The sequence below is a fragment of the Coturnix japonica genome, chromosome 12, assembly GCF_001577835.2.
Source record: "Coturnix japonica isolate 7356 chromosome 12, Coturnix japonica 2.1, whole genome shotgun sequence".
Classification (NCBI taxonomy): Eukaryota; Metazoa; Chordata; class Aves; order Galliformes; family Phasianidae; genus Coturnix; species Coturnix japonica.
In genome coordinates, this window is record NC_029527.1 from 16155866 (window position 1) to 16168750 (window position 12885).

Genomic DNA, 12885 nt, shown 5'->3' on the forward strand with positions numbered 1-12885 from the left:
CTGGGTAAAGCTGTGCTCTCCTAGCTCAGAACTGCCTGAAGCTGCTGAAAATTACAGTATTGAGTAAAAATTCTCTCTAAAAAGAGCAGACCGACTAACAGTCCTATTACTGATACACCACGGCCACAAAGGAAGTTCACATAATCGTATCAGCCTGGGTGGTGATGCTACAGGAACAAGCAATAATTAGTCCTTTGGTGCTGTGATTTTCTACAAATGTCAAACTATAGCACACTGTGCAGAAAAGAAATTAAGAATACGTGTGTTAAGCACTTCTTATTTGTCTCATTTCTTTATCGTTTTGTAGCTTTTTGTATTGCTAAAAAATGTTGGACTTTTCCATCAGCTGCCCAGAGCCACATGCTGTACTCATACAAAGGGAGATATTTTCCTTTTACTGAAACAAATCCATAAAAAATATACTCTGGAATAAGTGGGAAAAAAAACCCCACAAAATGCAATAAATTGTTCAGACTGAGAATAGGTTTTGTTCACGCTTTGTCTATATAATACCTGAAGTTCTTGTACTGCTGCTGTTGTTTGTAGTAAATTAGGTATCACCTCCTCTCAGACTCTTTTTACCATTATCTTTTTTGTTATCTATTCTTTTTCCCCTACTCGTCATCTTCCTTCCTCTTCATGAAATGTTATAAAAGAGAAAATTGCTAAGTTTGAGGATCAGATGAGAGGAAAATTATACGCTTCCTGTCAGTGTGCTCAGGTGCTGCTTGTGACCGGATCTATTGTGGCTGAGGTAGATAACTGTGGGCCTGACTAATGCCTTCAGCCAGGTGAATGTTACATGAGGAGAAGCAGAATGATAGAGTCATGGCATTCCCTGAGTTGGAAGGGACCCACAGTGTCCTGGCTTTGCATAGGACTGCCTGGAAACTGACTGTATGTCTGAGAGCAAACTCTGCACCAGTCATTTGGGAGTGGTTCGTGCATTTAGGGTCAAATAAAGCTCTAGATTACTCCAGATAGGAAAAAAAAAAAAAAAATTCCAGGGAATGACCCTTTAAAGCTGCAGGGAGATGTCTGTGCTCATTAGCTCCTGGAAAAATGAAGTCAATTGGAATCTTCTATAGAATAAGGAGGAACTAGGTTTGTTTCATTTTCTTTTCAAAAGGAAATGGAGTGTCTGCAGCAGCTGCTGGTCACTCCTGTGGGGGCAGGCTGGGGCCTCTCCCTCCTTCACAGCTGAGGTCTACTCAGGCAACAACTGATGCTTTCACAGATGTTGCAGTGGTACAGTGGCTCAGGCACACCGGTGGGACACACAGCGTTTGCTTTCCTCCATCACCAATCCCACATCCTTCCCTGAAAGGGCGAATGATAGTGTCCTTTATGTATTTTCTGTTATCAGCCAGAAAATTGAGAAGGAATCCCCATACTTGAAATTCTTTTGTAGCCATCAGTGATTGCAGGGATCAGCTCCTTAAAGCTGAGAACACCCAGCTCCGTTTTGGTTCCCAGCTCTCTTTGTGAGAGCATGAGATGATGCTGTTCTCCCTCTCTCAGCCCATACGTGTGTGTTTGATGTTTAGGACACAAACAAAGACATCTCATTCTGTTCTCTTTAGAAAAACAATAAACACAGTATGAGGGTATCAATCTGAATCAAGTCGGTAACTAAGTGATGAGGGATGCAGTCTGATGGAGCCGGAGGAGATGCTTTGGAGCCCAGTGCTGAGATCTGCACAGCCATTGGTAGCAGACGGTCGTGCTGTTCCCTGAGTAAAGAACTCACATAGCATTTCAAATACATTTGCTAAAATGCATATAATGATGATAGAGCTAGGGTGAGTTTCAGTCTGTGTTTTTTTTTCCCCCTAGTAAAATAAATGAGGGTTATTTTTTCTGACCCTGCTGTGTGTTAGTGTAGCGTGAAAACTCTATTTATTGAAAAATATGTTGCATAGTGAGTTCTTGGGCCTGAATTTATTCTCAAATGGCAAGAAATGCACCATGAAGCTTTCCTACAGCATTTTAGACTTTAAGGGTTAAGAATGAATTATGTGTTTTTAATGGGATGTTAACCTGAGATAACATAACATCACTGACAAGCCTCAGGATCTGCCTTTTGTAGATCTCATACTTGTTAGCAATCTCTACTGTATCTCATTATAAGTGGACCCAAAAACCAGACTCCTGTGTCCCCAGTGGAAATAGTCACCATGCTGTGGCATAATGATGTTTTTAGAGGCATTTGCAGCCTAAACACTGTTTTGGAGGCAAAAGAGCCATGGGTCTTGGTGTGGCTCCACCAGAAACCATTTGTAGGGGATGCATCTTTGCTCACTATTTATGGACCTCAAACCAACTCTGAAACTTCTCCTTGGGGATTAATATATTAAACAGCTCATATGTGGAAAGAAGCAATAACACCAGTGTATTAAGTATTGGTACTTCTTTTTTAAATCAAAAGACGCCAAATGAATCTCAGCTGCTTTGCTCTATTTGCAGGGCCATTTCTGTCCTCAGCCCAAGTGCTGACGGTACCATCTGCAGCCCAGATGCTCACAGGGCACAGCACTGACAGCAGACTCTCTGCAGAGTTCTCACCTCTTCCTATGCGCAGTTTTATTTCCACTTTTGAGACTTTTCACAGGAGCTGCTTTGCTATGTGTGTGGCCATTTTGGTGAGACTTGCACAGCGCTGAGTGCAGTTATTAAGCCCTGCTGTTTGCTTGAGAAAGTGAGCTGAGTGGGCAGCAGAGCCTCCCTGCTGAAGCAGCAGCCCCATCTGGATGCCCTGTCCTGCACAGCCAGAGCCACTTTTTCTTCCTCCCTTTTTAATATTCCTAATTGGAACTGGTTTTGGTTGATTTCCAAGCAGATACTTTACAGCAGGCACTTACCCACTTTACTTCTGTTAATTGGAGGTGGTAGTATCTCCCTCGTGGTCCTCAGCCACGGATAGCAGAAGCAGCCAGACCAGAGGTCTTTCCCCCATCCCCAGCTGCTCTGCGTTCCTGCTTGATGAAACATTGCTGCTTTGCACAGCACCTCTACTTAGGCCCATATCTTTACCTGCTTAACTTTCATATTTAGATGTAGATTTATTTATTTCCTTCCTGGGGGTATCCAAAGAATGAAGGTAAAGAAAATGCTATAAAAAGAAAAGAGTGAACAAAAAAATATGGAGATCTTTTTTGTTTTGTTATTGAAATGAAGCATATTTCGTAGCCTAATGGGATTTATCTTTTCAGATAACATGTTTTCTGCTGCAGAGCAACAGCCAGCCCATTTCCTGTAAGCTCCTTAAGGTACAAGTTTTCGAGAGCTGTCACAATATATTGTGTTGCTTGAGCTCGCTGCCAGCATGCATCGCAGTGCACGTGGGGAGCTGTGCATGCAGATTAGTCCCTGCCTCGTGCAATTCCAGTGGCTGTTCCTAAATCAAAGCACATCTTCGTAAAAATAATGCAAGAAAATCTTCCCAGGAGCCACACTTATTGTTGTGGTGCCCGGGGGAAGAGAAGGAAAGAGCACTGCTCAGTGGAAAGGGGTAGGAGCTCTGTTTGTTGTTTGGAGAAGAGGAGGCTCTGGGGAGACCTCATTGTGGCCTTCCAGTATTTGAAAGGAGTGTATAAGCAGAAGGGAAAACAACTGTTTGTGAGGGTGGATAGTGATAGGACAAGGGGGAATGGTTTTAAACTGAGACAGAGGAGGTTTAGGTTGGATCTTAGGAGGAAGTTTTTCACCCAGAGGGTGGTGATGCACTGGAACAGTCCAAGGAGGCTGTGGATGCCCCATCCCTGCAAGCATTCAAGGCCAGGCTGGATGTGGCTCTGGGCAGCCTGGTCTGCTGGTTGGCCACCCTGCACACAGCAGGGGGGTTGGAATGAGATGATCTTTGAGGTCTTTTTCAACCCAGACCATTCTGTGATTCTGTGATTTATTTCCTTGGACTGTCTGAGCAGAGGATCAATGCTGGGCAGTGTGTCAGGGGAGGGTGAGGTGCGCTCCTGTGCTGCGTGGTGCTGAGCAGAGCTGAGCCCGCAGCTGATCTGTGTGGCAGGAGATTGGGTTATGTGTTAGGCTGGGATCCATTCCCTGCTGGGAGGTCTCCCAGTGTGATGAGCAGACAGGAGTGTGCGCCCAATAAAAGAGAGTACCTCATTTCTTGTTACCACAGCACTGTTGCATTACACACAAGGCCTTCCTGATCAAAGTTACAGCACAAGTCAGACTTTTTCTCCCACTGAGGGTTAGTCTTTGTGTCAGTGAGACGCCATGCAATAACCTCTGCCTTTCCCACTAAACTGGCAGTCTTTTACCCCCCATGTAATCTTCCAGTAACTGGCACTGGTGTTATAAATACACACGAGAAGTGTTTGGAGCTGCTTTGGTGGTAGGAAGAGACTGCATTGTGGGGATTTTCCTTCTCTTGTTGGTGAGGGTGAATTCAGGTGGAAGTGCTGTTTGGATTACCTAATTAAGCATAGAATCATAGAGTGATTTGAGTTTAAGGAGCCTTAAAGATCATCTGATTCCTGCTCTGCTGCCATGGGCTACAGGACAGTGTGATCACAGCTGTTAGATATCGCAACACATGCTGCTGCACCCCTCTTGAGTTGCTAGTCTGCATGTTCTCCTTGTATCCTGTTCTCTCCAAAGAGCAGCCATGTAAGTTGGTTTGAATGTGTTTGCAGCTCTTAAACTTCCTTAGAGATTTGGCGGAAAGAAGAAGAAATCATTTTATGTAGACGAAGTACTCCAGATTTGTAAGAGCCAATTGAGTGGATGACACAAGATACGTGATTCATGAAAGGTTTAATTTCTACACCTCATATTGTGGCACTGTCACTTGAAATAAGCACAGCTGGAGCCCAGAGGTGAAGGGAAGATGAGATGCTGCAAGGGATAATGGGTAAACTTCTGCTCTATCCGTACAGGATTTTAAGCAGTGCTCACACCCCCACAATGTTCACTGAGCTGTCACGTGTTTTCACCAGTTCACCACCCTCCCAGCTGAATGGAAAGAAAAATAGAGAGCGCTGACTTCATTACTTGCACCTTGGAAGTGACTTGACAGCCATTTAGAAAAATAGTTAGCATTCAGTGATCTCCAGTGCCTCCTTCCCTATGGACCCCTCACCAGCAGCCCCATCCGTCTCCGTCCCCACATTGCAGCGCACGGCCTGCGCAGCCCCGCCACTTTGATTCATGGGATCAATAACTCCGAGGCTCTGCCTAAAAGGATGGAAAATGCGGTGTGACCCAACGGATGAGTAATGGCTGTTGTGTGTGGTGAAATAACCGGGCTGCGTCTGTGTCAACGAACAACGCCTCCTGAGCACAACCAAATTACAAAGATCCTTTTATTTTGCTTCTTAAATCTTTGCTTTAACGTTGGCCTTATTCTCAGTGCTCTCTGGTAAATATGGTCTGGTGCTATGTGAACAAATCTGGGAGTATGTTTAAGCTGTGACTTACTTAGGTTTTATCCTGCCTGCTTCAGAGAAGGGTTTATATAGATTGCTTCATTAACTTGCTCTAAAGGCTTTCTAATCTTCCTTTTGACTTGTGTTCCATGAAGCATCAGTCCAGGGGTATCTTTGGTTTCAAGGGCAGGAAAAACAGCAAGAAGTTCCCATTATCTTCTAAAGGCCTTGGCTTCCTTGGGAAGGCCATTGGTTTGGGGGTTTTCATACAGCCATAGGCTTCCTTGGATACACCAGAGCTGGTGCTGCAGACAGTGCTGCAAGGCTCCAGGCAGCATTAAGGAACCTGACCTGCAGTGTATCCCTGAGGGTAGAAGGGATGCTCTGTTGGTATAAAGGAAAAGGTAACAGCCACCATGTCACAATTCACCCTCTATGAGGAAAGAGCAAATACTGGCTTTGATTGTGACACATTCCTGCCTTATCCATCAAATCCATTGCTGGATAAAGCTGGCGCTGGATTCTCTTGAGTCACACGGAAGGGTTTTTGGCACTTCCTGCATTAACATGTGTGTATTTTTTGTGGCTACAATTTAAACAAATGTTTTGAAATGGTGACAGAGAAAATTATTTTTCTTGCCTACATTAACAAGTAGGTGTCATGTATTTTAATTACTGTGACCAAGCTGCAATTACAGCTGATAAACATATGGAGATTAAGCTGCAAAAAGAGAGGAACATTTATGCATTCTGAAGGAAATGCCAAGAAGACAAATAGAAGAGGGTAGAGGGGACAAAATGATGCTGAACATACTTATTGTTGTGACTGAATTACTCGGTTTTCACTGTACATCGTGCACTTCATGACCTCAAAGAAATTCAAGTCATTGATTTTGATCTAGAAAGCTCAACTGCATCAGTAATTGCTTGTTTTGTGGAGAAGAGCCGTGTCCTTACAGCAGCACAAGCGTCAAGATATTAAAGAATGCAGTCATGGCCCCATGTATGAAACATATCCACGAAGACGTGAACCTCAGCCTTATGTAAGTATGCATGTGTGCCCCTGTGGTCACCAACAGCACCATAGCAATGTGCAGTGCGATGAGAACAGCACCGCAGTCTTCTTATCTGATAGCAAGCATAACAGCATATTAATATAATTGAATTGAAAAGTAAGTGAATTCCAGAAGACCTTGGGAAAGACCCCAAGGAAGAGTGAGGTGTGGTTACGTATCTCTTCACACCGCAGTTCCCTGAAACGTTAACTGGAATTAAAACACTCCTGGAATCTGTCTTTTTCAGTAGAGTGGACTGACCAGAGGAAATGACAAATTACAGCCAAACATTAATTGTTTTCCTAATGGCTCTTGGAATGCTCGTGTATTTGTGAACTGACACAGCCCTTCGAAATCTGTCACGAACTGCAATTCTGCACCTTTGTTGCCTTACTGCAAGAGTTGCTTTCAGGATGGAGACACAGATGTCTGTCAGTGTGCTGCAGCTGAGAAAAGAGAAATTCTGTGACCAACCAAGGAGACGGGTTGGATACACTTCACTCCAGTAAAGGAGAGGATAACGTATTGATCCAGAGGGAAATAGCATTTGCCATATGCTTGGTGCTAAAGTTTTTGCCTGAAAGAACAAGAGCTGGCCCCAGACCAAGGCTCTGTGATTAAACTCGCCTTGATCTTTGTGGAAATTATTGGCTTCCTTTGGCAGCTCCTCACAGGCTGGAACAGGAGGGGACAGACCCAGCAGTGGGCACCTCTGCTGTTGTCTCCAAAAGTCTCAGTGTCTTTATGGCATTTGATAAAAGCAGAGGACCTGATCCACCTGACAGAAAATCCACCATCCCTCCAAGGTATTTCTCATGCTGTAGTGAATGTCTTCCAGTGGAGGTCTGTCCTACTTTTCTGTAGTAATGTAATGTTACTACAAGATAATGTCAAAACAATATCCATTCAGAGATTCTTTCAGTTCAGTATTCAGATGGGTATCTTTTGTGGTGGTGTATCACACTTTACAATTCTAATGTAAAAATATCAATACTGGTTTGAACTGTGATGCAGACCTTTGCTAATTGAAAGCCTTATTTAGCTGTGTGGAAAAATGGCTGCTGCTCCTGACAAGAATCATGCTCAGGGACATGATTTAATGGAGTGTTGGTAGAGTTAGGGTAGTATGGTCAGGTTGTGGTTGGACTTGATGATCTTAAAGGTCTTTTCCAACCTAAGCAATTCTGTGATTCTGTGTGGAAGGAGCAGATGCAGATTTTTGCTCCTTTACACACTTTACCTCCCTGAAAGCCCTTTAATGAGCTTCACATCATTCTCTGGTCCTCCGGCACGTGCTGGATTTGGTGATTTTGTTGCAGGCAATGGGCTACCCCAGGCTTTCCGTGCCAGTCTGTGGCTTCAGCAGTGTGAAATAGGTGATATTTCCTGATTTACTTTCGGAAGCCAGCTTCCATGCAATGCTCTCACCAGCAGTATTTTAACTTATTACTTGAAGTTACTGTGCCTGAATTTTACCTCCTTCAAAACGGGGGAAAAGACAATTTCCTCTGCCCATCTGACCCAATCTGCATCAAGCCCTGGTGCACAGGAGGCAATGTGATGGGAGCTGCAGCCTGGCCAAGACTGAGCTCCCATCTGCATCCCCACACCTCCACTGCTCTGGATGCAGAGAGCTTCAGCTGAGATTGGTGGTAATGTTTTGTCTCTCCTTGGCACACTTCAAGCAGACAAACCAAGGATATTATCAAGTCTGGAACTGCACTGCAGCTTCTGACTTGCTGCTTTTGTGAATGGCTTTTAAAGTGGCACTAAAATCAATGGAGTACCAACCCTCTTCTTAAGCATGCTCAGCACCAAGGGAAAAGCTCACTGCAGATACAAAAGCATTTCTCTCTCAGTAATGAACACGGAATGTGTTTATTACTTCCAGCCATGTTTTTGTTTTTGTTTTTTTGCTGTTAGCATGAATAAAGTTAATTGTCACATTTTAGTTTCTCTTTGTAATTAAGAGTTGAGCCTTCAGTGCTTTTCGCTGCAGTTACTGACAATTGAATTTAATCTTTTTAATCATTGCAGGAGAAGCAACGCACTCCAGGATGGATCCCATGTAAAATATGCCATGTTTGGAAACATGGCTGTGCCTAGGAAAAGCTAGACTAATGCATACAGAGAATATGGCATGGAATGTTTGTCTTAAGAACAGCTATCTGATCTTTGGTTTGTCTGTGAGTTGCCTGCAAGTTATGAGAATGGAAGGCAATTCCCAGGCTGCTGCGGGACGAGCCATGATTATACTGCGTAGAAATCATACAGCCAGAGACTTTGTTGTTCAGGCTAATTGTGTTTTGCTCCTGTTTTCCTCTGTTTCACTTTTTTTTTTTTTTTTTTTTTTTTTGTACAAGCAAGTTTTCCCATTGTAATTTTCTTCAGGCCCTTCCTCATTCATACATCAAAAATTCAATCAGGCCTACATTAATGAAAGAAAATGAGCTTTCTTTCATAATGCAGCAGCTCGCCAGTGCTGCAGGGCAGGCAGCAACTCCAGGCACAGCAATGCTCCATCCAGCAGAGGTAGAATGGGGCTGCAGGAGCCATCCCAGGAGCAGGAGCCATCCCATGCTTCAGCAGCTTTGTGTTGAATGGGCAGTTGACCAAGCCCATGCAATTGCATCATTTGTGCATACTGCACACGTTGCTTGACCTTACCGTTATGAATTCGTGCTTTGTTGTGTCGATAAATAACTGCTATTGTAACTCACGTGGAAGGACAGGTATGCAGTTATAGGACAAAAAATGCAAAAGATGGTCTTGAAAGAATTTCTGTCCCACCTGATGAAGAGAAAATTCTGTTTTGTTGTCTTGTTTATTTTCACAGTTCAATAAATCTTTGGACATGTTTGCACGCCTGCAGGAATCCGCCAGGCTGCTCTCATCCAACTCAGCCATCCCAGCAGTGCTGCAGGGATCTGCCCAGGCTATAAACTTGTGCTGCCTTTGACAAGTTTTATGGTTCAGGACAGGTGCACTGTGTTCTGTGTCATATTTCACTGTAACACGTCTGAATAGATCACATCAATTTTTATATGCTAATAATTTGTTTTGGTATTTTAATACTAGGAGCTGTAATTCATGTCTATTGTGCTTCTTAGACTGCAGATAATTTGAACAACAATTTGTGAAAAATCGCATTAGGAATACTTGCCAGTGTTATATTTTTTTCACTTGTGCAAAGAAAGCAAGAATTATCAATTTTAGAAACTAAAAAAACCATGTTGAAGTTCATGAGGTGGCAGCTCAGACTTCTTCCTGATGACTGTCCCTTTCCTTTGGACACTGGACATGCTCCATTTGCAAAGAGTTTGGGCTGCTTCCCATTCCATTTGGTAATTTGCAGGCAAGCAAATAAATCTTGCTAGTTGCACACTGTTTTTGCCTAGAAGTGCAATGTAAATGTTTCCTGTCTTAAATTTACCTCCACCTCCCAGTGGCATTCCTGGTGTATTACAAAGTTTTACTTATCCATTACTTATTGTGGGAACAGTTGAAACTCAGTTTTGCTGTTGCAGACTGGATAATGAACACCCATGATAGTGGTAGTAGGAGCAGTGTGGCAGAGGTAGGAAAGGGATGGCACAAGTGCACAGCTCTGCTGCCAATGGGAAACCATTCTGAGGGCAGCAGTGCCTGAGAACCAGTGTTATCCAAAGTTTTGTTGCAACTGCAGACTCCTCTCTCTAAAGGTCAGGTGTGCAAATGGCCGTGAAAGCTTCCATGTCCAGGAGGGGTTACTGAGCATTTTGTATCAAAGAAAATAAAGTAAAATGAGGCTAAAATCCTATTTTTATGATTTTTATTTTCTTTTTTTCTAGCAAAAATACCTTTGGTGCTGAAGTGGTAATCCCATTGTATGGTAACAGTTGCTCAGCTCTGAGGCCCCACCTCAACACTGGCCTTCCAGCAGAGAGACTAAGAATGGTGCTCTTATCCCCAGCAGAGCTGCCCTCTCCTGACATGCATAAACTTCTCCTTATTAATGGCTATTTGTCCCCATGTTTAGTGAAATTAACTCTGACTCACAAATCTGGTTTGACAGAATACTCCACATCTGAAATATGTGATTACCAAAGTGGTCCAGATAAGAAACCCCTGATTTACCTGTAAGACTGCAAACTTTCCCTTGCAGGAACAAAGCACTCTGGTTGTTATTACCAAGCAGGTTAATTTTTCATGAGTCTAATTCTGAGAACCTCACAAAGGTTATAGAGTGCTTCTCCACCACTTCCCTTTGCCCCGTGTTATCTTGGTATTTCTCTTGGAAACTGCAGTGTTAATAACTTGTTCATTGTTTATTTTTAATTCTGGGTTATGGCTTGGAGGAAGGCGTGCTGCCATGTGAGAGTGTCATTCCGCTGCTTTTCTCATTCCCACCAGGAGCCTTGCAGCCCATGGACATGACAGAGTGAAAACCTTCAGCAGTGAAAACCTCCAGCAGAGCCCAGAGAAGCCTTGGCAGTGCACTACTGCTCTGGGGGCATTTGCAGCTCTTCCAGCTCGTCATGAGCACCATGCCTTGGTGGCATTCACTGTGAAGACCCTCACACAGATCAGCATCTCAACTTCTGCTTTCTCCGCTGACCTCCATCTAAAAGGTTGGTGCCCACTGGCATGTAGTTGCCTGATGTTCATGTTGGGTTCATGAGGGCAGACAGATGTCCTCCACTGTGAACGCTCTGTCTGATTTAATCTGTTGGGAATGATTGTTGTCACACAAGGCCATGTTTGGTGGGGATGTGCGACTCTCTCAGTGCTCATGTTCTTGCTGAACATGATGGCTTGCTGAAGACACAGCAGTGTTTCTGTGTGGCTAGGACTTTTCTGCTTGTTTTCTAATATCTATTTGCTGAAAGCAAAATGTTCTTCTGTCTCCATGCTGAGGTTACTGGGGAAGGGAAGTGCCAAGGTGAGCAGTGAAAGGTAGGAACAGCAGTGCTACATGTTGTGAAAATATAACTGAGAAGAAAATGACCTCTTGAACTGGTTCCTGTTAGAATCTTCAGATGTTTTAGTGACTCCCATGATTCATGAGTTTTTGCCTAAGACTGAACTCTGTGCTCATTGTAACACATGGATGTGATGAGCAGCCACCTCCAGGACAGGAGACCTGGGGCCATCTGTACCCTTATGTTCCCTTCCTTGGGGCTGTGTCCAACTTGGGGCTGCCTGCTGGGTGTGGTACCTGCTTTCCCGCCTGGTTATCCAGGATCCTACAGAGTATGGGGCTGTTTGGGCTGGGAAGTTGTGGTGGGGGGGGAATAATTCATCTAAATGTGTTTTATCGTCACTGCTTTGTACTTTGAAATGAAATTTCCCTTGTCTTTTAAACAAATAACACACCGCTATATGACTAGGCAAAGGGGACAGATGTTGTATTACAATGCAAGTCAGAAAGGATTTAAATAATGTAGAAGAAAGGGAGCAGCAGCACAGGAATGCATCACGGCTATCAGGCATACATATATTGTACCCATAAAACTGTGGAAAATGACTTATTTCACACCTTCTGAGGACTACAAAGGAGGCCAAAAGAGCAATAATTGTATTAGGATTAATCCGCTTAGCCCCACAGTACAGTGAGGTGCCCTTTCTTATAGAAAAACAGAAGAATGGATGAGCAGGAGCCACCTAAAGCCTGCACGGGGAATGTAGTGGCGGCAAGGGGGGGGATCCCTACCTTCCTGCTGGTGCTGGTTCTTGGTCTAGTAGTGCCCTGTTTTGGGGTAAGGGCTCCAGTCCCACTCAGAAGGCAAGCCATGAAGTACTGAAAATTGGCCGTTATTTGGTTTACTTCACCTCAATAATTGAAACTAATAGAAGCAAATAGCTAATATTTTCTGGTGGGATGACCTTGGGAGCAAGAGAGCAGCTACTCATGTCTTCCTCCAGGGAAGAAAGTCAGAGGAATTACTGCCAAATAATAATAATAACAGCAGCAGCTCAGGCTGTAATTCCCCTCTTTCCCACTCCAGTGACACCTGAACACCAGCACAAAGAAAACAAGTCATTTATCACGTATAATTTCTTGGAATCACTGTGTGTGGAGTGAAGCTGGGGAGGTGCAAGCTGGCAGGTTTGTCTTTCAACCATCTCTTCAATAGAGATCACACAGATCTCTATTGCGTCCTGCCCAGTAAGGAGCTAGCATATAATTTTCCCATTTGGGGAATTCATGCATCTTTGGGCCAGATCTGGATTTGGACCAGCATGACTCGCCATGTGTCCCTGTTTCTTTTTCAGGCTTTCTGAGGTGACAGCTGCTCTGCACCCACCTACGCTTCCTAATGAGGGAGCTGCCCCCCACCTTCCTGTGCAACCACAGATATCCCACCCTAGCACTGATTTCGACCTAGATTTTTATGAAAGTGAGGTTTCTGTGAAATCCTTAGAAATGCTGAGCCTTTTCAAACTATTTTGGTCTCCAG

General features: G+C 43.9%; 1 long non-coding RNA gene across 2 annotated transcripts in view; it reads left to right on the top strand.

Annotated features, from left to right (window-relative positions):
- The window catches only part of LOC107320018, a 54951-nt gene that overhangs the window by 31456 nt on the left and 10610 nt on the right, over positions 1-12885 (top strand). For both annotated transcript variants that reach the window (XR_001558101.2, XR_001558103.2), the window contains one exon: positions 10838-11055. This is a non-coding gene — a long non-coding RNA (uncharacterized LOC107320018). The remainder of the gene's footprint in view (positions 1-10837; positions 11056-12885) is intronic.